Genomic DNA, 24413 nt, shown 5'->3' with positions numbered 1-24413 from the left:
GAGAGAATATATGAAGTATACGTGTGTAGGTATATTAATTTATTGCAACAAGTCACTTTAAAGTATTAAAATTGAACAAATAAGACTCAGTTCTGTACTTTAAAAAGCAAATTGATTAGAAATTTCCACTGCTGTAGATTTGCAAGATGTCTTGAAAGAACGAAGGGGGGGGGAAATTGTTGTTGTTTCCCCTCTGTCTGTGTTGTCCATGGTGTCCAGTCCCCTCTTCCCTTGCTAAATGACACTGATTTGTTTATATGTTTTGATTAGGAACCTGCGTACTTGATGTTGCTCATGTTCTAGATGCTAATGTTCATGAGATAGGAGCAGACATCTTGCTCAAGGTCACAACAGGCAAATTCAGGAGACTGAATCCAAAATTTGTTCTCTCCACTTAGTTTGCTCTTTACCCTGTTAAAAGCTTTTTTGAAAAATTGAATAGTATCTGTTTGTGCTATCAGTTTTCTGTGAGAAAAAAATTATAATAGTGAAAAGTAGGCTATTGATCTGGATGACATCCCTATATAATGAAACATTCACTGACATATCTTGTGTATTTTCAGTCTCTTCCTTTTAGGCAAGATCACACTTCTTCCATTTACTTAAGAATAAATAATAATTTTTAAAAAACACTCTTCTCACCCTGCAAATGATTGACTGTGTTTGTTTAGATCAGTTACACTGTCTTAGGGAAGCTAGAGGGGAAATTGGAAATGTATCTACTGTATCTCTTGTGTAAATTAGCTTTTTGATCGTTTTGATAGACGATAATTGCTTAAACATGACAGTTAATTTGTGTTTTGCGTTTCAGCGTAGAAGCTTCAGAGAAGGTGTGTTACAGCATGTACAGCTGACTTGACTTTAAATTTTCTTTATACCAGAGGCATTTTTATTTCAGCTTGAAGTACAGTACATGTTTTTTGCAGTATGCTAATACAGCAATCTGTGCAAGGAATAGAATCTTGGGTTTAATCTTACTTTAGAAGTTACTGGCAATGACCATGTCTTTGCTATAAAATGCTACAAAATTGGGAAAATGTAATATTTAATGTCTGCCCTTCAGTACATAGGGTCTGGAAATCTTAGCCGAAATAAGTTTTTCCAAGCAATGAAACATACAACTGCATATGTTTTCTATCAATAGCCTATAGACAAGTTAGGTTAAAAGACTTATTTTGAACACCCCTTTATTGGCTATATTAATTTGTTATAGTATATGGATGATTAGAAACAAATAAATTTTTGCTTCATAATAAACCCCCTAATATTCTATCCTTGGATAATAAACAGGCGTTGGCTTTTGATGAAATAGTAAATGAGTGAATAATCATATTTACAGTTCTGGCTATAAAAGAAGAAATCCAGATGTTCACTATTAGCCTGTCCGAATCAGTTCTCAAGTTTTGGTGTCTGACACAAATTGAAGCGAAACAACCAAATTGTAACCTAATGCTGTGTTGTTACACCTCAGTCTTAAGTTGTGCTTCTGCTCAGAGTAATTTGAATAAACTTGGAAATATTCATGAAACTGATGCTGCGTAATTAATGGGAGTAACGAACAGCTGTATAATTGGTGTTGCTGAAGAAACAAATGTGGTGTTGCTGAAGAAACAAAACAGGAAGGAAAGTATCTGAAGGGAGCAAAACAAGCAAGGAACTTCTGTGGTGTTGGTTTGTTGTATAGGCTCTGTGTCCGTGCCTTGGCATGCCCTGCTAGACAAGGAGTGCTTATGCTGTGGAGACCATTGGGTTTTCAGTCAATCGTTTGCGTTAGTTGCAGGTCAGGAGTTCACTGAATGCCCTGCCCCACTGCTTTGCTATTAAGACAGCACCATATTTAGCTATAAGAATTAATTTTAAAATAGTGCCTTGACCATCTTTCAGAACCTTTTTGCAAGAGCACCGTGTTTGTTGTTAATTTATATTTGAACAGACACTTTTAAGATTCAGTATTCTTTATCATAATTCATAACAGCAAAAATCTTAGAGATACTAATGTGGTCACTTCACAGAAATGCTGATGGCCAGACACTGACTTAGAAGTAACACTTTCACTACTTCATCATTATGAGAAACATAGCCAGCCTCAGTGATTCTGAAGACCTGAAGCAGTTGCATGGAGAAGAACAAGTCTAAGGAGAAGGGTTAGGCTTGAGAAAGCGCTGATATTTATGCCCCTTGTTTAATGTTTGTCAGTCTGGATTTTGGATTTATACCATGGTTCCTAATGCAGCCAGTGACTGTGATGGGGCAGGCTGTGCTGCTTAACCTGTCCTGGGTTCCCGGTAGTTCATCGTGTTGGAGGGGGCCTAGTGGCTCTTCCTTCTTTCCCCTGCCTGCAGTGAGCATGCGATTAGCAGGGACACACTGAATAAAAGCACAGCACTTTGGCATTTGAAGAACAAATGTAACTTACCCTTTCGGTGCTTATCTTAAAATTGCTATACTTGTGAACAAAAGTCTCAGTAATGGGTATAATGGTATTTTATAATGTCATAAAAAGTAAGTTTAATCTTGATTTGTTTGCTGCTATGGCAGAGTTCCTGAAACATCACCTCTGCTTCTTTTCCTGAATAAATTTATTCTCTTATAGATTTTGGTTACTGGCCTGAAAACTCTGCCCAAATGTAAGAGTGCTACTGTATATTAAAATATATCATTATTCCTCTTGGTACCTAGCATGATATATCTGAAGTAAAACATTTTTAAAGGCACACATACATCTTCCTGAGACAGATTTTTGCAAATCTGTCTCCATTTAGTCTCATTAGTATTAAGTCAGTACAATTGATAACAAATGTCAGACTGTAATGTTTCTGGTGAAGCAGACCATCTGCCTGTTTTGTAATATGAACATTTATGCTTACAATCAGTAAACTTCAACAACTGGGCTCAAAATGCCAGGTAGTAATGTCTGTTATTTGAGGTCTCTGAATACATTATGTATATTGGAACAATAATTGGTTCCATGCTTTCTAGCAAATGTAGGTATTAAAGGAGATTCTTTCTGAGGATTGCTTGCCTCTCTTGAAAGTATCATCCTCCTCTTAGCTTCTATTTTATTTCTCTGTGATTGATTGTTTGTTTCTTACCAATGTATTTATTTTTTAAGCTAGTTATCCTTTCTTTGAATAACTTTAATTTACGAAGGCTGACAATTTTAGTCTAACAACTAAAATTCATGGCCAGTCTTCACGAACAAAGATTTGGGAAAGGTCTCAACCCACATTTTTACAAGCGCACTGGTGATACAGGGCTTTGCAAATGCAGGTAAGGCCTTCAAGCCTGCGCAATGGATTTTTTTAGATGAGACACAGTATGCGCTGAACTGAGCCCACCCTTTAATCCTAAGGTTCATCTGCCGGGGCTGAGCAAGCTTGGACAGTGGCAGCGAGGTCCTCAGGACGTAGGTTTGACCAACTAAAATACTGTTGTGATAATCAAACAGAATTATCTTGCCATCAACTTACTAATTTGTCATGATGAAAAGTTTTCTTATGGAAAACAAACACTAAACAAACGGAAAGAATACACATATCTGTGAAATCCCTCAAAACTTCTAGGACTGAAGTATAACTTGCTTTTCTTCTGCAGGGAGCAATGGAAAGTGAAAGATGAATTGTAGTTTAGGTGACTGCTTAGTTGTCCTTCCCATATTGATATATGTTCTTTTACTGGGAAGGTTTGAAGATGATGGGCTTCGGTCTCTTCAGTTTTCCATAAATCTGACCTCTTCACATCAGCAGTTAAAATCCATGTATTTGTAGTGAGACACTCAGTTTTTGATTCACACTGCCAGTCCCTGTGCTGCATGCTGTGAGAGTGGAGTTACAGTGTTTGGGAGTGCTGGAACACATCTTGTTCCTGTACACCTCTGGTCCTGCAGAATGGATGGCACCCTGCAACCACAGGAGTTGACATGGAGGAAGCAGGAAAGGGTTTAGCACCAGGTCATTTTACAGAAGTGCTGTTATGCAGGTCAGTTGCCCAAAAAACAGGGAATGCCCATCTGAACAGGTCATTTATTTAGTAGCATTTCATGAAAATCATTGGCAGAGAAGATGGGAGAGGGATATCCCTGCTGTTCATTGATGCAGCCCGGAGGAAAAAAGGTTTCTTCCACTTTGGAGATAGAGGATGAAATGGACCTTTATTGAAGGGAGGAGCCATCTTTACCCTTTATAAAGGGTAGGGAATGGAAGGTGCTGGAAAAGTGGGAGGAGTTAGGGAGGAGAATGCTAATGCAGACCATATTAGGAGAAAAAAGGGAGGTACTAACCAAATAAGGGATTACTAAATAATGAGTTACTGCAATGCGACACTTATGAGCCAATCAGGGAGAAGGGCATAAACTGGGGTACAGAATACTGAGGATTTTTATAAAAACCAGGGAATAGGGTACAATAAAGGGTAAAAATACAATTAACATTGAACATGAACACAAATGCAGAGTCTCAACAGTCGCATTCATCATCTAAATGCAGAAAAGGTGTTGTCCTCAGGGGTACCGCAGATCTCTTCACATATATCTATTTCTTTTTTCCGCTGCTCATAATCAAACCTCTCCTGGTCTCCCACAGTTCATAGTTTTCCTCTAGCCTTTTTCATGGAAGAGGAGACTCTTCAATGTCTTTAACTATGGAACCTGTTGAGACTCTAGTAGAAAATAGGGAGATTGGGGTTTTCTTGAGGCAAACATTACTATGCCTGAAAAGAAACTGGAGAATTGTGGTATATTAATAGCGAAGTTGTATATGTTATGCAGGCATTTTCTTTACCAAGAAATACTGTAAATAACATCCATGAAAAAATGCTAGATGCATTCTTTCATCTGTTTTGCAGTAACCATTTCAATTTGAAAATGAAACAGTTGTTAACACTTAACAATTTACAATGGGTAGAGAAGGTTTGCTGTTATTGCTAGTGATACATAAACTAATCTTGTGCTTACTAAATTTTTTCTCCACTGTGATTAGAGAATGAAAGATAATTTAGCTATTCTTTTGATTTCTCAAGATCAGCTGACTTGAAATAGTATTTGACAAAAAGAAACTTGGTTTTTTGCAGGGTTGGGTTTTTTGCAGGGCTGTGCTACTGGTTTTCAAACATTGACAAAGCTACTTCCCCACTTATGGCATATGACACTATCTATGTTTTTAACAAACTTTCCTCCCTTTGCTGGTTTATTCAGTGTTTTCAGAGCAATATGTTACACTCCCAGTTTCATGCTTGGCTTGGAAACCTGTTTAAAACTTGAAAATAAGCAATATTCATTCATACATCTTGAGTTCTTTTTATTTACTTCTGCAAGGTTTCTTAGAGTATTATGTCTGAGTAGCTATATATGTAACTTGTAGGTATATATATAGTGTATGGTGTATGTACTTAAACATTTATTTATATGTTAGGTTCTTGCATAAGTACTCAGCATGTGTTTGTCTTTACCAGTTGAAGCAGGGCTAGTAATCTGTCCTGTAAAATATAAATATCTGTATTTCTGCAACATTTGTATTTCTTATTTGTCCAGCGAGTCTTAGTCTGACAATGCAGCAGAGTTGTATTCTGTGTACTGAATGTTAACAATTTTTAGATGCTTCAAAGCATCAAGATTTTTAAGCTGAGGAGTTTAGACAAAGAAAAATCAGTTGAACAAAACCTTTGCTTAAGATCAGTTCTTGATGCTGTGATTCTAAGCAGAAGGTCTGGTAACTTATATGTAGAGTTACAATCCTATAATAAAATCAGAGCCTGCAAGTTCTGCCAAGTTTCTTAGTAAGTAAATATTTGGCAGACTCTGTCATTTGATGTTGAAGAATGTAAGAGGTAGCAGACATGTAAAATTGCAGCAGGTTTTAAAGCTGTAGAGCTGCTTCAATGGAAATAAAATGTTTTAAATCACAAGATATGGTATGCACATCCTTATAGAACATTTAAATATAATCATATTAGGATGTTATGTTTTTATGTGCTCTATAATGATGTGCATATGATGCATTGTTGTGATTTAAAACATTTAAATCTTCATTTATTCTTTTCTCTTCCTAGGTTTCTTTTTTTATTCTGATTTTCCTGATCTCAGCAATAAAAGGCAGCTTCTGCTCCTCTGTTTTCTTTTCTTTTTTTTTTTTTTTTTGGAAGACATAGTTTTGGCAAAAGGATGCAGTACTTTTTGGATTTACAAGCCAACTTGTTAAGATGGCCTCTGCTTAATTCATGTAAGAACTGGAAGACTGGAGAGGACTCTCCCATTTTCAAATCCAACCCATGTGAAGGACATAACAAACATTCATATGCCATAAATAATTGTCATATGAGTTACATGAAGCTTAGAATGTAGATCTGTTTTCCAGGCTTAGATTTAAGCATCCCCTAATATTTGACCAATATCTACATAGTAAAAAAAAAAAAAAGTTACAAAAATTTGCAATCAGTTAAGACTTCTTTCTTAACAAAACAGTATTGTCCTACTGTTTTAGTTTTGAGTACATTGATATGTATGACATTGATAATATCATTCTGTTTTCTCCTTAGCCATTTTTTACTGTTATATCATTATACTAATATATGTTTATTAACCATTTATATCATAAGTGTTTCCTGTGATGACAATTTAGTTTTTTTCAGATATTATGCATATTCTGTCAAATCTTCAGTTTGAGAGAAGCAAGGAGAGGATGTAGAAACTGTTCTGGCTCTGAGAAGAAACTTAGGCATGGACTGAGTTGTTAGTTAGTCAGATACTTATAGAGTCTTCAATTTTGGTTTATTTATGAAATGTGCAGCACCAATTATAGTTGATATGTGCTGACAAGTGGTATTTTCGCTTTACAATTCTATCTAGTTAGGTAATTTAAATAAATGGGTAAATGTACTCAGTACCTGGAGTGAGCTAGCCTGCCTGCTGCTTTGCTTTCTAAGAGTTGGCTTAGATTGTTCAGTTCATAACAGTTTTAAATGTCATGTCTGTAAAAGGCATGATATAAAGTCCTCCAGTGAAGGAACATTTTTATCATGAATTGTTTGGTAGTGAAAAGAGAAGATAGTCAGTGTTAGACCTTAGTCATAGTCTTTTCCATAGTAGTTATTAAGAAATTACATTTGAGATTGACCTAAGTCATAATAATGATGCCTACTGTTAGGAACTCTGTGCAGTCTCTATGTGCAGGTATTGTTTCTTTCATTTTCTCCTCCTTATATAACCACTATATTTCTACAAATCTTTCATCCAACTGACTGCCCTATCCTTTTATTGTGGACATTTTTCTACACATCTCTTAAAAAATAAAAGAAGGTGTGTATTTGTTCATTTCTTATGTGACAAGACCCTTGCTCTCTCGAGTCCCTCTCACAAGGGTCACTTCTTGGCCATTTGCTCTTTCTTATATACTGTGTCTAAATTATGCTGCTAACTGACAGTTCTGTGCTTGTGATTTTCAGCTGTACATATTTCTTGACACCTTTAATGACTCTTCTCTGTTTTCTTTGCCTGCTGGTGTTGACTTTCCCTCTAAATACTTCACATGGATGTGTTTCTCCTGAGGACAAATCAACTGTTCTTCTTGTATAGTTGCTATTTAGACTTTCTGTGAATAACCTTGGTAGCATGCTTGATCCTGAACTTCCCAAATGATATTTTTCCTCTACTTGCAAATATGATTTAATATATATATAACACTGGCATTTTTTTTAGTACCTTGTGGTCTGAATCTCCTGTCTTGGCAGTTTCATTTCTCTCTGTCTCTTCTTTGTTTCTATATTTCCAGCGTATGAAAGAAGCATTCATTCTTCTGACTATTCTATAACTTGACTTGCTTTCAATCAAATTCAGGGATCAATATGCTGTCTCTTATATTTTGCTTTAAGTGTTTTCCTTCATTTTAGCACCGATTTTAGTTACACTAGTAAAAGGTATTTTAATAGGAGCTCTTGAGTAATGCACCATCTCTCATCATCAGTAGAGCTGATATAATGTTCCTACCATCAGATTCCAGCCAAAGAAAGTGTGGGGTTTTTTTCTAAATGTCGAGGGTTGAGGCACTTTGGAGATTGTTGAATGCAGGCAAATTGTTCATTAGCGTGTTGTTGCTGGCTACAGCTGCAGAACTTGAAAAGAGGTGATTGGTTATGCAAAGGTCAGAGCTTATTTGGAGGCTTGTGTTTGTTTCAGTCAAAATGTTTTAACTTCAAATGTGAACTAAGGAAAACCAGTTCCTTCCAGATTGGTGTTTACACATTGTGATAAATTCAGCTAGACTTACATGACTGACCAGGGAGTAGCTCTGGAAGGTATTATGTTTTGAAGTTAATTCTGTCTAAACACTTACAAAATGTTAGCAAATTTTCAAGTACAAAAGACAAATTTTTCTGAGAAGACGTTAAAGTCTCTTACTTTGTTTGAAAGTTTTAAATTTCATTTTTTGTTGAAACATTTTTCTACTTTAATATTTTGTCTATCATATATAGTATTTCAGTATTTTAGGAGTATGCAGAGATCTGGAGGGTTTTTTTTTTCAGATGTAATTTAGTATCTTCTTAGCAGCCATAGTGCAGGCAAGTAATTGTTAGGAGAAGTTATTGTTGGGATTAGTCTTCTAAGTTGCAGAATGAATGTTCTTCTTTTGAATGGAAACATAGTTTAAGCATCTTTAACAGAGATTCTGCAAGGTTCTGATGATAGTTTCTTTGTCATTTAGATCTAAAGGCAAGAATAATAAGATATCCTTAACAGCTGTCTTGGAATAGAAATTGGGGATCAGAAATTTATGTCTTAATCAGAGTATGAAATTGTGATGCCTCTGTCAATGTAGGCATATATTTATTATTTTCATTAAGCTTACCTTAATAATGACTTGTGGTAGAAATAAAATTTTAGGTTTGATATATGACTAAGATTAAGTTAGTTTCTTATTATAATCTGGAATATTGTTTTATGTTGACTTTACATTTTGGTGTAAGGGGGGAAAAACGTTTTATTCTGTTGTTACTATTGGTCTAGAATGGCATGTTATACATGTGAATACTTATCTAGAGGAAGTGGACTGTGGTTAGCTGAACACCTCCCTTATTCTTTTGTGGAAATTGATTTCTTTTGCTTGCTGACAGCCCTTTTTTGTTTCTGAACTAGATTTCCCCCCCCTCCCGCCATTGCTGAGTTTCTGGGTTGTACTTGTGGAAATGCAAGTTCTCTTCTCTCCTAATTCTTCGTTCTTGCTCTTTCCCTAAGATGGTTGCTCTGACAGTCAAGGCAGCACATCATACACATCAAAGCAGTCCCCTCTTACTGTCAGATAATAGTGCTGAATGCTCAGCTTCCTTGGCTACTTGCCTTGCTCATTCAGAACCAGTGTGTTCTCTGTCCTTGGGAACACGTTTTCCCTCTTCTTGGTTTGTAGGTGGCAGGGTTGCAAGTACCAAGCTTTGCTACTTGCCGTCACTTTGTCATCAATAGCGTAAGCAGTCTTCTCAGCTCTAGAGAAGCCGCTGCCGTGCTTCACTTTCTACTACAGGGGCGAGAGATTTTCCTACAGCTAGCAGCTGTGTATGTTGCATGTGTTTCCATCTGCTGGAAAATGCTGTCATAAACAGTATCACTGTAGAAGTGTCCAGCAGCTGCGCTCGCAACAATGCTCAGGCTTTGGCAGGTGTTACTTGGAGCGCTCTTAGTAAACACCCCAATGTTTTTCACATTCACAAAGTTAAAAGTGCTAAGTGGCTGTGAGGTGCTGGTGGAGGCTGATGCGGATGGCATCCACACCTGGCCATTGGGGATCTGCAAGTAAGTAAGAGGGATAAACCTTCTCCAGTCTGGACAAAAGGATACCAGTAATCTTAGGGTTCTTGCTGCCTGCTTGTAACCAGGATCAGTGACTACCAAACACTTTGTGTTGATATTAAGAAGATTATTTTCTTTTTTTCCTGGAAGGCATAAATCTTCTATTAAAGGGTTAGGAACTTGGAAGATATGTGGTTTTCATAGTTATGCTATTAGACATTCATAAGTATTTTTTTTTCCTTTGTGCTTTCTTGCTGCCATACTTGGTGTAAGTCTTATGCAAGAGACTCACACAGACTCCTCAGCAAGCTTCATACAGAATATAAATGTAGCAATATCCCTAGTGATGTAATATTTCTAGTGTACTTATTAATAAAGAATAACAAAATATTTTTATTAAACTAATGGAACAATCTAAGCTTGAGGAAATTTAGAAAATAAATATGCAGTGCTTCTCACTTAGTCTGTCTAGGCATCCTTTGCCTAAAGACTGCAGTAATATTTTGCTAAATTGTTCATACAAAATAGACATCTCTGAAGAAATGTTGCTTCAGATGAATGTTCTTCTGAGTATTCATGAAATGAAGAAATTAGAACTAATACTTTTCACACTGGTAAAATTCTACTTGGTCCCCCAAATCTAAGAACTGTTCATTTCAGAGGAACAGAACACATGTATTTCTCTTAAACTGTAGCCTTCTATATGTCCATTTCAATGGCATTTCTACTTGAAACTTATGTAACCAGGGCAAAGGAGATAGACCTGTCTTCTGTCCTTTAGTTATCTTGCACTGAATTTCTCTTTTAAGCTTAAAGATTTGGTTTTAAAAGCTCTCTCCAAAGTTCAAGATGCACTTTACAGAATATTATTAAATAGATGAAATCCAAATGCAAATAGATTTTTGTTGAATTGTGTTTGATTTTTTTTTTTTAGCATGAGCAATTTTTCTATTAGTAGTAAAAATAACACAATACTGGAAAAAATATTGAAGCTAGGGTAGATGGCAAGATAGAATGTATCTGAACAGAAAGTTAACCTTGCCGCAAACAGACATTTCACAGCACTGTTTTCTGTCTTAGAAGTAGTAATTAATACAGTGAATTCATCAGAATATCTTACTTAGAGCTATGGCTATGATTGTCTCTTTCAAGCTAGGTATTCCTAAGAATCCAGCACTTAGGTATTGAATTTTTTTTTTATTGTTACACCATTCTCAAAATTAAGATTGATTTTACCTGCCAGCATGTGACCTTTACAAATCACAACAGTACTTTATCACTTGATCCTTTCTCTGAGGAAAATCTACGTAGATAACGCAGGTCCCATTTATTATTATCTCTTGGAATCAATACATTCCTTGTAAAATTCTCTACTTTACAGAGGTTGCTGTAAATAAAGATGTATAATATGGAAGTGATTTCTTTAGGACAGTATTTGTGAACATAAGATTTGATAAGTATACAATATTTGAAACAAACCACAGTTAGATTTGAAGAGTCAGCTATTATGAAGAAGTTACAAGCAGTAGATTTTTGTTTTGGAAGTGTGTATTTTTTTAGTGGATATGATAGCTATTTTTATTCTGTATGCCTCAAATAATGTGCACTACACAATTGTAAACCAGTAACATTACGTGTTAGATAAATATGCTTTTCAAGCTAAACAAAACACTTTCTGCACGTGAACAATCTTCACTTACCCATAGGTTTTCAAACTTTCTTTAGTTATATCCTGAGTCTTCATTAGTTTTCCTGAGTTTATCCAGAAAAATGAGTGTTTTGTAACTATTATTAATAGCCTTAATAGAATGTTTAACTATGTTTGTTCTTTTGTATACACTGGTATGGAAGAGAATGGAGACAACCTAAATAACTTGTCACCACCAAAAGATACCATTCTCTGACCTGTGCCATTTCTTTCACTCCTCACACCAGCTCTGGAACTGAGCATGGTGAGATGCTTCAGCTCACTGACCCTATATGGTTTGAACCTATATGAGTTGAGGAGCTTGCTAAATTGGTGTTTGTAATTGTAATGGCTTTGAGTCTAGGCCTTCCTTCCTGGCCATTAGGAAGAAAGGAAGTAAGTATTCCGTCCTATTCCTTTATGTAATCATATAAATAGATGAAGAGAGAAGCCTCTTTCTCTCTTCCCTTCCGGTGAGGTTTGGAGACAGCAGACTCCTGTAGTGGGTCTCGCTCCTGTGGGGAGCTGAGGCCTGGCCAGCTCCTACGGGGCCTGTTGTTTCTGCCGATCCGCGGTCCGGTAGCGTGGCGGCATTTTACGCAATTGTGCTATCTCAAGGAAAGTATTAAGGTTTTCTTTGGATAGTTCTTTTTTTTTCTTTTTTTTTTTTTTTTTTGGTTTGTTTTGGGTTTTTTTTGTTTGGTTGGTTTTTTGTTTGTTTTTGTTTTGTCCCTTTTCCTTTTCCCTTTTTTGTTTTTGGGTGTTGGGAGTTTCTTTCTTATGTGCATATAGTTGTTGTAATTGTATATAAATGTAATATAAATGTAAATATATTTATATATTGCTTTAGCTCTCTCTTATTTTAGTTCTCTTGTTTTTTTTTTTTTCTTTTCCCTTGGTTCTGGGGTCGGGGGTAGCTCTTGCGGTGGAGTTTAGGGACTTGGCAGGGAGCCAGCTCCAAACCACCACAGTAATGGTGGTAATCTACTTACAGTAAGGTCAAAGTTATGAAATTTTCCATTTTTCAAATGTTTTTTCCCAACCACCTTCTTTCTACTTGCATAACTTGCAACTCTCCATAGGATAGGACCTTATTTTAAGTGAATGTGTGAAGCCAGTGGGTTTTTTTTCCTCACATACTACCTCTGTGGACTGATGAAAAACAAACCCAGCAAAATCAGTTGGCTGATTTTCTAGCTCATCCTGACGTACAGCTACTAGATAAAGCACTGCAAAGTATGGATTGGGTAGAAGGGAGCGGATACCAATTTTGGCAGTGGCCTTTTGATAGTTTGAATTAAGAAATGCTGCAGCTTGTGCTACTGGAATTTTCTAAAATAAAAGCATAAGAACAAACATACTGGAGAGGCCCAGCATTCAGCTGGTTTACTGTCCTGTTTCCTTCTGTTCACATATATGAAAAGATATGAAGAAATCCCTATTTCTTTAGTTATAAGAGACAGTGAATAGTTATATCTTCAGTCTCATTTAATTTCTTTTTTTCCATGTTTTACGAGGTTTTCAGCACAACTCTCTGTGGGACCTTTCTCCATAGAGGAAGCATTTATTTGTACACTATTTTGCTATTACCTGTCTGTTAGTTTCTCTTTGGGATTATTTTCCCTATTACACCACAGCAACTTAGATTTTTGGATCCTATCTTTAAAGGAACTGTATCAAATGTCTCGTTTTACTTCTGTAAAAAAATTTCTTCTAGAAACTTGAAAGATCTAAGAGAGCTGTAAAAACAGTAGAGTATTCTTGGCTGAATCAATGGTATATTATATGTATATCTCGTGCATATGTAGATAAACAAACCATTTCTTTACCATTAATTAACCACTCATACCTTTACCATTTCTTGACAACTACTCTTCAAAAATCTGAATTTGATTATTGTAATTCAAGAAGCTACAGAGCTGCTTTGAAGTTTAAGACCTGAACCTTTTGTCTCCGATGCAGCTGTCTGACAGATGTCTCCAGGGCATTGTTTTCAAATGTTATCAAATTGTTGGGTCAATGAAAAAAAGAGTTCTTCCACGGGGTGAATTCAGACTTTCCCGTTAGTTGGTCTCTTATGCTTGTGCTTTTATTGCATTTATATTCTTATGACTCCCTAATATTCTGAAATAGTTTTCAGTTTGGAGGAGTTAGAAGACAACATCTGTAAAACTAGGGATGAAAAAAATCCTGTACCCTCTTGTAATTATCTTACTGTTCCTGTTTTTCATCCTTTTTAAGGAGTCTTGCTGTGTGTATGAAGTAGATTTTCCTAACGTAATATTATAATCTTAGAGGATCTTCTAAGATAAACATTGTAAAATATTTGTTGTTGATCACAACATTTTGAATGAAGGAAAAAATTTTTACATTTTTTCATTTACCAAAAATACTCAGGGCCAGGTAGCTGGTCTTGTCTTCAACTCTATTTTCAACAAGCCAGTAGAAAACCTGAAAAGTCACCTTTTACCCCCAGTATGACACATGGTAGCTATACTCAGGGTATTAATCTTTTCAGATTATGATAAAATGGAATGATTCAGATCATTTGCCTTGCAGGGAAAATTTGGAAACCACTAATGAGAAAGTATATGTTTTTGTAAATTAGCAAGCTTTAAAAGACAAGTAGTGAGGGATATTGAATTCAGCAGCCCTTAATTGAAAGACACCTTCTTAACAAATCCATTGGGTTCTATGCCTGTAACTTATGCCTGAAATCTTTATCCCCCTTACCTGAGTTAAATTGAGTGGTTAGCAGTGAAACCAGAAGAGTACATGGTGTGGGAAGAGGTGTAGGAAGAGAGAATGCTTGCAGCCCCTTTGCTGTAAGCTTGTTTTTGGTGGTTTTGGGTTGTAGCAAACCTTGACCTGCTATAGAGGAAGGGAGGAAAACCCTTTGCTTCCTCCAGCAGCTGCTGCTGGCTCCTGCTGGAAGAAAAATCAGTGCAGAAGGTGTATAAATTGGCAAAGATTCCAAGACTGGAAAAGACAGGCTTATTTTGGCACATAAACCTAAATTTTTATATATTTAAATTGTTTACATTTCCCAAGAGAGTGCTTCAAGCCATACTTTACACATTGTATCTTTTAGTGAAGGTTGTGATTTGTGCTTGTTTTCTCTGTTTGAAACATGGGTTTCAAAGCATTATGCACCAGTGGAGCTTCACTGACAAGTATTTTTTACACTAAGTAAGCTTGCTATTATGTGTTCTTTATGTGGTTTGTAATGTAACTTCTAAAAAAAAGGAAAATTTGCCATAAATCTTAATCTGTGTTGTCTATTAGGTTTGCTTTGTTGTCATGTTAAAGCGTATTTGGAAGACTCTTGAGAGGCACCATATGAACCTGAACAGCCAGATGTGAAAATATTAGGGGTTTTGGGCATTTTTATACAATCCAGTTCAAGACTTTTTTGTACAGAATGCACAGCTGCATATGGATTGTAAATTATTATGGTAGGCAATTAAATAGCCATGAAAGAAACAGCTATGGTAATTATAGATAGCATCCGTACACTATATTACAAACAATGCTTTTCTTAATACTCATCACAAATTCTAAATTCTGACTAATCGCTCTAAGGTGAGTTGTCAAAGCTTATTTAAAACTGGAATGCTTGAATGCAAATTATTTGACGAGCAAGACAGATTTTTCACAGTGATATTTATACATGTGTGCAACCTTGAAAACTACATGTGCGATTTTGTTCCAGGCATCCGACTCTGCAAAGTAGTAAGATTAAGCATATATGTAAGTATTAGCAGGTTTAGTGGCATATGGCTGTGTACACACTCCAAAAAATCCATTTGTTATCATTTTTATTTAATGCCTGTTTTCCTCTGAGCCTGGACCATAGTGCCCTCTTCCTCCCGTCTCCACCCTCCCATAAAAAATAATGAACACGCTTTTTTACTGCTACCAGTAATGCTTAATGATCTTAGTAGAAAGAGACAAGCAATTCGCAGTTTGAACATATTTGGAGGAGACATTGGGAATCTCATAAATAACAAATACAAGTGTCTTTTTAAGATTTCTTGTTGATAATGCATTCACTGAACATACAAACTTTAAAACAAGTAGCAATGCAAATCTTTCATGTAGGTGTTTTCCATCATTCATCAGTGTTTTCATGTTAATTCAAAATTTAGGAAAGAACCTTAAACTGAGATGCTTTAATGGGTTTGATTCATTCTGACAGTTGTGTATATTTTCTAGATATTTCTCACATGCAAGTTTGAATATAAAAACTACAAACTGTATCAAAATTGATAGTGCCTAACATTAATATTTCTGTTGTATGCACTGACTGTGTTTTAACAACAAATTAGAAATATTGAATTTTTTTTTCTTAGTATAATTTGCATCAGCAATTGTTTTGAGGCATATAATACAATAAACAAGTTGTTCCTGGTAGTCTTTAAACAAATTCCTTGTTTACAGCTGAAGACAAATTCTTAGCTCTCCATTTTTTTTGCCTTCCTTTTTCTTCATGGTGTGCCATGAAGATTATCGGTGGTAAGCAAATCCAGCAAAAAATTTCATGTTCATGAGCACTGGTTATCAGTGTTCATCTCAGCAGCCCAGAGGACAGGGTTCTGAAATGGACAGTGAAACCTGCTGGTACAAATTTATTTGAAATAATTAGATTGAATGAAATGTCTCTTTTGCTCTGCTGCTCAGTTTTCTTTCACTCTTCACCAGTAGAAGTGTAAGAAACTGAAACATTTGACTCTTTCCAACATGGAAAATCACCAACAATTTTACAGAGCACAGTGATGTTACTGGTTGTTATTGGCCTGAGACAAAACAGTGGAATAGGAGTTATTTCAATTTCTTAGTTAAAAGTCTTGGTCGAAGTGGGAGTTACTGTGTCTGTTGATCAGTTGAATGTGGTCTGTATTGACCTTACCTTATGCTTTTTTGTCCCTTGTTTATAAAAGCTAAATAGCTACAGTAATGTGCTGAACCTACAGTATGAATTTCTAGGTATGTCTCCTGTGTGCTGGTTGTCTTGCTCTGTCATGACATTTTTGGGAAGGGGAGGGTTATTTTGTCCTGAAGAGTCAGGCTGGTTTCTAAGACTTCAGTATTCATTTAAGATGAGAAGGAGCAGCCTCAAGTCTCAAGTGGTGCTGGGGGGAGAGAGTGTTTAGATTGGATATTATGGCAAATTTCTACACCAAAAAGGTTGTCAAGAACTGTTACAAAGTGCCCAGGAAAGTGGTTAAGTCTCCATCCCTGGAGATGTTTAAAAGACTTGTAGATGTTGCACTTTAGGGACAGGTTTTTTTGATGGACTTGGCAGTAGGTTCACAGTTGGACTTGGTGATCTTAGAAGTTTTCTCGAACCTAAATGATTCTATGATTCTACAAGTTGTTTGCCTAAGGAGAACCTGCAGCTGCCTCTCATGGACAGCAGCTCGTATTACTCCCATTTGTAAGTGCAGTAGCTGCTCTGTTAATTGGTAGGAGAGTAGCCTAACAATCCACAGTTTCGTCCTGTCTGTCAAATGCACAGGCAGCATCCCTGTTGGGTTTTTGTTGATTGGTTGTTTTTTTAATTTTTGTGAAATTGAGTGGTTGTGAGTGAAGGACACTTGGGAGAAAGGTTACCCTCTTCAGGACAGAGTGCTGCTCTTCTTTCTGCTGAAGCCTGAGAGAGGAGTTCATTGATCTCAATAATGAAGACATTGAAAAGTCCTTCAGCAAAACCAGGGAGACCAAATTTGACATTGTGATATATCTAAAGCTATTTGGTGAGAAAGAAGGAAACGGAGAAAAGATGTCAGGTTACAAACCACAACCTGCTAGACCTTACTTGAACATTAGGGATTGTGGAGGGGTTTGGTTTGTTCCCTGGAGAGGGGGGTTGGGGTTTTTTTTACAGATTTTACTTTTATTTGAGAGGGAAAGCATCGTAGTCTTTCATTTGCCATTACGTGGTCATCTTCCTTGATCATTTAGTTAATTTCAGCCAGAGGAAGAAAAGAATTAGATGGGTAAAAATACTTAGGTGCTATGCTCTGCTGTATTAACTAGGATTTTTTTTTTAGTATCAAAGAATACTCTAGCTTTCCTCATGGTTAAACACAAACCTGTGGGTCAGTGCAGCAGCCTTCAGTTGGGTGCATGTTAGAGTTCACTACAGTGTCAAGTTAAAGTTTTAACTCATCATCTTTTTTGGAAGATGAAGCATTCACTATAATACAAATCCTTTGCATATGCATTTAAAATAAGATTTCTTGGCAAAAAAATGGTTATAATTTAAGTGAAGGGAGGAGAAGACACAAGTAAACAGTAATTAATCCCTGAAACACTATATTGCATGAGTCTGTTTTGCTCTGACAGATACCATTTTCAAATAAAACTGCATATTGTATGTGTATATGTTGACAGCCTTCTAGTGCACTTGTTAATCACAAGATTAAAGAGGAAGTGGCATTGAATTTACAGACTTGTCAAAAAGGCTTGGAGCGGTGTATTCTTAAGTGTTAGTCTTTGGGAAACAGGTGATTGTAGTGCTCATACTTGTGTTTAAGAAATGTTTTTCAAGTACCACTGTTTCTGTGCATCACTACCAGATTGCCCAGTTACAATACGTATGCTGGCATCTGTCTCTTTTATAATTAAACATAGGACTATACATCAAGTATCTGAAATAGCTACAGCGAATGTGAGTACTGGTACTGGGTGTGTAACTGCTGAAACTTGTCATTCCTTTGTGCTCCTATTATTTCTGGAGTCTAAGCTAAGCAGACTAACTGCTGCTAAGAAGCTGTCAGGGGATGCATGTCAGACACTACGTGTATCATGCGATCGGACCAGTGCTGGGATAGAAAAGTCAGTTGGAAAAGGAAAAAAAAGTGACCTTTTTCTCTCAACATTGTCTTTACACTGAAAGGAACAGATGAGTTTCTGAATTATTCACAGTACTGGAAGCTTGTAATTGTTAGCAACAGTGGCAGCAGCAGGGTATTGAGATGGGCTGGTTTTTTTGTAAAATGCCTAATTCTGAAGCTCATCAAGGGATTCATTTCACAAAACAGTCTCTGGGAATATGAGTATTTAAGATATGTGGGAGCAAGGGCAATTTCTTCCAAAGAATCAAGAAAGAGAATATTTTCTTCTTATTTTTGTAAGGATCTGTGTTGAAATAAACTTTAATATTAGTCACAGGTCTTATGCAGTAATGGAACAAAGAAGCTCTGTGAAAAGAGTTTGCTGTTTCACCGAGTAGTCTCCAGGAGTCGGTTACAGTGTTAAAAAAGCAGATCTTTTAACCCATACTATAATTATTAGATATATAAATTACCTATCCATCTAAATGAATAGACCAATTCCCATAGTAGCAAAGGGTACTCCAAACAAAAACAGACAGTAAGACTGTCTTGTTTATAACTGATATTTGGTGGAAGGTAAGGCTTTTCTTGATGTAATGCAGTTTTGCCTGCTTAAAATACAGACTGTTTCTAGTTTCCTCGAAGCAGTTAGCTTCTAATGATACAGTGGTTAAAGTTCTTCTGTTTCAGTAGATCAAATTTAATACTATATTCTTTAAAGTTTCTTCTCCTTTTTAAATTCTGAAGTATATTGATGCTTATTATTATGAATCTGGAAAGCAGGCAGTTGGATGCAGAGTGTAATAATTATGCCATGGTTTAACATGTCATTAGTGTCCAATGACAAACAATCATCAGTCAGATGCTATTGCCCAAATGAGAGCTTGTGTGGCAGCATCCATTATCATCATTACTCTCTACTGCATATTACTAAAAACAAAGGTTTTGTATATGCAGAGAGTAAGGGAAAAGCAGTGGAAAGTGACTGGAGAGTTAGTCTACAGCTCTCAGGAAAACATGTTTTTTAAAATCTTCCAAAGCTTTTACAGTTCTCCTTTGCTTTTAAAAACTGTTCCTCATGGATGAGAAGGTGCACTTTGTTGATCAATTCAGAATCAGCTTAAAAGGACACATGCCATAGGTAAAGAACTAACAGTTTCCTAGAAGTCCAGTTAATATTTTAACAATCTAATAGTCCATGGAATGGAGAAAAGCATCTTTAATAATAACTTAAGATTTTTAAATGTAACTTCCAAGTGCCTGCCATTTTTTATGTTAATTGTTCCTCTGGGTTGTGAGGGTAGAAATGAAATGGTGAGGGGGGGGATTGTTTCCATGAAGTCACCAGCATTCCCTGCCCTCCACCACGGAGTGTTCATGGTGGGTCTGGCATCTTGATCATGGTCCACTTGGGGCTATTTGTATGTGCTTTATTGTAGCCTCCTTTGTTCACATCAGTTCCTAGCCTGGGTTTTGAGGGTTGCTCCAAAGCCTTCCCCAACCTCAGGTGACACAAAGGGTTCTCCTTGTTACCCAGTGATTACCACAGGGTGTCAGACATTCCCTCTCTATTTTCAGGTTCAGGCCAGGCAATAATTGCTCAACCACCTGGCAGCTGTTAAAACCAGCTCAGGTCAAGAGAAGCTCAGGCACGCTCGAGACCCTGCACTGACCAGTCAGTGTAAAGCCTCTGGCCTTTCACCAGCATTGGCAAGAATTGTATTTATTAGGATACTTCATATACAATTAGATTAAAGCTTTCTGAAATCATGTGCATCTGGCTTTTATTTTCTGTCTGAGGGAACTGTCGGCCAATACTACCAAATGCACTGAAAACCAGACTGAAGTCATAGCTGCAGGTCAGAAACTTCTTATTTAAATCTGGATAAAAAGATCCATTTTTTTTTTTCTTTAGTGATAAAGCAAAGATGATACAAGCAATAAGCTAACACTGTGCTGCCTGCTTTCTCCAAACCCTGTCAGACTCCTTGTTGCTCCCCCTGCCTCATGACCCTCCCAGTGTGCTGCACCAAGGCCCAGCTTCAGCAGGAGAGATGTGGGATGATCCCGGGGGTGCTCAAGCCCATTCAGTTGTTGAGCACTGGAGCACAGAGTTAGTCCTCTTGGATGAGTATTTAAATGAGGGCACCTGCAAGGGGGAGAGGAGGGAAGGCATCTCTCTTACAGTTGCTATTGCTCTTCATCTTGCTTTTTGAAAAACAAGGAAAAGTGTTCTATTTGATTTTTTTAATTTATTTTAAGTAAATTGTAAGCTTAATTTCTGCTAAGCATCTGCCGAATCCAGTTTACTTCCTCTTCAGTTAATACGGAGAACATAGACTCCCTGAAAAGACTCCCTGTAGTTTTTTTCCTGTAGTTGCATGAAAACCCAGACTATAGAATTTTATCACCAGGATTCTTGCAAACAGTACTTTGCGACTCTGAACTATGTCTCTTTTGAGGAAGCCAAGGTGCTTCATGATTTATGGATAAGGGTTTCAGAAATTCACTTCGATTCAGAAATTGAGACTGACAGATTGCTTTCGAAGGAAGCTGTATTGTGTCCTATCACAAGCACGGCACAGACTGAAGTGGTATGCGCAGGTGTTCAGGACTGACTGAGCGTGGTGAGGTAAGGTAAGGTACTCCTTCATTAGTTCCTTATTTTGTAGCTGTTACTGAGTTACTGTGACACAATCTCTAATTTAACAATTCTGCAGGACAGTCAGTGCCCTTAAATCAGTGTCATGTACCAGCCCATAGTGGTTTTGTTGTTGATAACATGCTTTTGTGAAAGGTAAATAAATGCTTAAAAAGGAGGTGGAAGATGCAGCCTCACAGCAATGTTTTTGACTTGCTGATAGGCAGTATTTCTTAGGCAACAGCTCCTGATAAACCTGGCACCTGTGCCAAAAGCTACTAATTTCTCCCTCAGCTACACTGGAACATAGCCCTGAGGGAATAACAGGTTAGGAAATACAGTAGCCATATTTTGCTATTTTTAGTGGTGCTGGTTTTGTTTCCATAATAAATTTCATTTTAGTTGAATAAATAGATAAAAGAAATTTGGAAGCAATTACAGTCTTATGTTTTTCTAGCTTAGAAGTTCACAACAGTACTTTGCACATTTGACTAATTGCTTTGCAACCTAAATTTAAAAGCTTGTTCTTTAGGGGAGATGGAAGAGAGACTATTTAAAAACTCAACTTATATAGTTATAAGAACATTTCTGCCTTGCCTCTTCCTCCAATGCTCTCTGGTTGTCTTGGTTTGGTCACTTATACCATAATTTTGTGAAGAGACAAATTATCAGCATCTAGATGGTTTGGAATATACAATTGCTGAAGGTGTAGGGGAGTCAGATTAGTTACATGCATTTCCCAAGCTGACTTGACTTACCTTAGTTACATAGTGGGTTTTACTTTATATTTGAGAAGTATACTTCTAATAATACTTTCCCCATGGCATGTCTTTTTTGAGTGGTTTCTATTCGTGTATATAAAAATTTATTTTTATATGTACATATATGTTCACATTCACAGTTCGCTAGCTTTGTGGTGTTCAGTTAAGCTTTTTAAGCATTAAGGAAACAAGAGCTGCACATGGATTAAGATCTGATGGTTATGTGTCTAGTCATTCCACAGAGCTATAAAATGTCTCTTCACCTTTCCAATCTCTTTTACCTGCTTTGCTCTCCATCAGTATACTTCAAACTCTTTATGCAAGTCCATCTTTATTATAGCTGTAGTTGGTGTTTGTGGGTTTGTTTAGTGTTTTTTCTGGATTGTGTTTGCACTGCTTGCTGAGTGTGTGTGAGGATTCTTTGATTACATATACTTAAGTTATGCAGAGATCTTAAAAGACATAAAGATATACTAAGATTTCCTTTGTCTCTCCTGTTCCCCCATATGAGATATAAACTCCCCCAGTACTAGCAAATAACCTATGTTAAATCTTTTTCTTTCTGACACCTGCTTCTTGGAAACCTTGATTAACTTACAGACAAAACCTTGTGTTACTGATCCTACCCAATGGCTTTGTGCAGCTGTGTATGAGGCAATAAGAGCTGTATGAGGCAGTCTGTGTATGAATTGGAGGTGTGCAGTAGCACATTCATTGTTCTCAGCTGAATGAAACCTCTCCAGAAGATGAGTGTGTCCAGAAATGATAGCTGAGCACTCTGAACCCCTTCATTCACCCTGCTGCCTGTGCTCATCCTTTCACCTGAATGCGTTAAGAGCCTATGATATTAATCAGAACGGCTCCAGTCTCAGAGCTTATCTACATCAGTGGTTTTAAAAGTGCACTCTTCTGTCAGCATCACTGCATCTGCACAATAAATTTTGCTAGCTTAAGCTATGGCTTCTAGTAAATTCAACTATGCTGGCAGAACTTTTCAGTACAGACTGGATCTCTCAGTACTGTGCTTTTTGACGCATGTTGTTCAGCTGTGCAAATACAGAGACAAGATTTTGATGCCACCAAGTTCAAGTACAGGTGTTAGGTGTTTTTTCCTTTTTCTAATGCCTGCATTTCTTCAGTCCTGGACCACCCCTCAGGAGTAGGAGAAAATTATCGATTTTTTTCTGAAAGTTAAATGTTTCTAACCATAGCTAATGTAGTGGAAAGAACTTTAACTTGGGATTACTACTATGCTATAGAGTTCTTCACTTTAGGAGGGGCATGAGCCCCTCTACTCCATTGTGTAGATCAAGGCAACTTCCAGATCCTGCCTCTTCATGCATCCCATGCTCTCTTTCTGTTTCCTAGACAATTTGGCAAAAAATTAATGCTTGGAAGTGCCTATACTGCAATGAGATTTGTGTCCTTCAATATACAATAGGAAAATCACTAATAGTTTCATATTAGGTATAGGACCATGCAAAAAATTAATGTTTCACTCTGTATTTCATAGTAAAAAAGACTTAGAAATATTTGAAATGGGATGGAAATTAAAATGGCTGCTCATCCGTCCATATAGTCCATATGGACTTGTCTGAGGCATTTTGACTGTCGCTGTGGGAAAGATTCTCTTCATTGTTCTGCTTGTGTTTTCCATGTCCCGTAAATGAGTGGAAGCCTGCAATGTTCCTGGCTTTCAGTCTTGCACCTGTGCTTGCTAAACTTACTTGGTAAGAAATGCAATTACATATTGTTTAGTTCTGGTGTAACTGAACTGTGGAACTTCTCTACAAACTCTTATTGGATCTAAAAGGATTTAGTTGGTAATTGTGAAATATTTTTATTATTCAGTTATAGTCAATTGTCCATGTGTTTAAAGACCAGATTTTCATTTATGTTATTAAGAGAGATTTTTAAAGGATGGAAATTGCCCATCCTTTAAAGGTCACCTTCAGATCTGTTCCTGAATTAGAAGGATTTTTAATCAATTATTGTACTAAGAAATTCCTAGTATTATATTAAGTGGTAATTTAAAGGATTTAAAGAAGCAACTTCCCCCTAAAAGCATAATGTTAAGCTGCTCAGTACTTACTGTAGAAGCTTGTGCTTATTTTGCAAAACTGGGATCACTTGTCAATAAAGCATTTTTTCAAACTGAAACTGGTTTCTCTGAGATGTGAGTGCAGTGGGCCAGGTGCTGTCACTGGGTTCTACCAGCAGCAGGTCAGCTGCATCCTCATGGTCAAAATTTGGTGGCATGTGGAAGCACAGCCAGGTACCTTAACTACAGATAACACACACCAGTGGAAGAGGAGGTCAGCAGGAGGTAGTTCTTTGTCCTAGCTCCCCAGCTTCCTGAAGGAGATTTTGAATTATTAGAAGTTAATTGTTCTTTAAGTACTGTTACCAGAGAGGATCTTGGTTGGTAGTCATGTAGGGCCATGCCAGAGTAGGCTGTGTAGACACTTTCAGAGGGAAACACAGTCCTTTGAATACAACTGCTAATTACTTTGGGAAATTTTGCATCTCACATAGTTAGCCAAAGAATTTACTTTAAAAATGTGTTATTCTTTTGGTTCCCCTAATCAAAGTCTTAGTTCTGTTGAAATTGGAGACAAAACCTGGGAGGTAAGAACGGAATGGGGTGATTACAGGACAAAAAGGTTTTGTATGACCTTTAAGGTAAGGCTAAAAATCTGATGCAATGAAAAGG

The 24413-nt window shown here is 36.8% G+C and overlaps 1 protein-coding gene across 3 annotated transcripts in view; it reads left to right on the top strand.

The window, feature by feature from the left end:
- Positions 1-24413, top strand: part of TENM3 (teneurin transmembrane protein 3) — a 1300501-nt gene that overhangs the window by 949992 nt on the left and 326096 nt on the right. The window contains exon 1 of one of the 3 annotated variants that reach the window (XM_027636353.1): positions 11701-11724. The exons of the other annotated variants lie outside the window; for them this stretch is intronic. The gene's annotated coding sequence lies outside the window, so the exon portion shown is untranslated. Of the gene's footprint in view, positions 1-11700; positions 11725-24413 lie in introns of those variants that run through there. 3 annotated transcript variants of the gene reach the window in all.

Source organism: Corapipo altera, unplaced genomic scaffold, assembly GCF_003945725.1.
Source record: "Corapipo altera isolate COAL_440 unplaced genomic scaffold, ASM394572v1 22b, whole genome shotgun sequence".
NCBI classification, from domain to species: Eukaryota; Metazoa; Chordata; class Aves; order Passeriformes; family Pipridae; genus Corapipo; species Corapipo altera.
The sequence above is the reverse complement of the archived record's forward strand: the minus strand, read 5'-3'. Positions and strand labels throughout refer to the sequence as shown.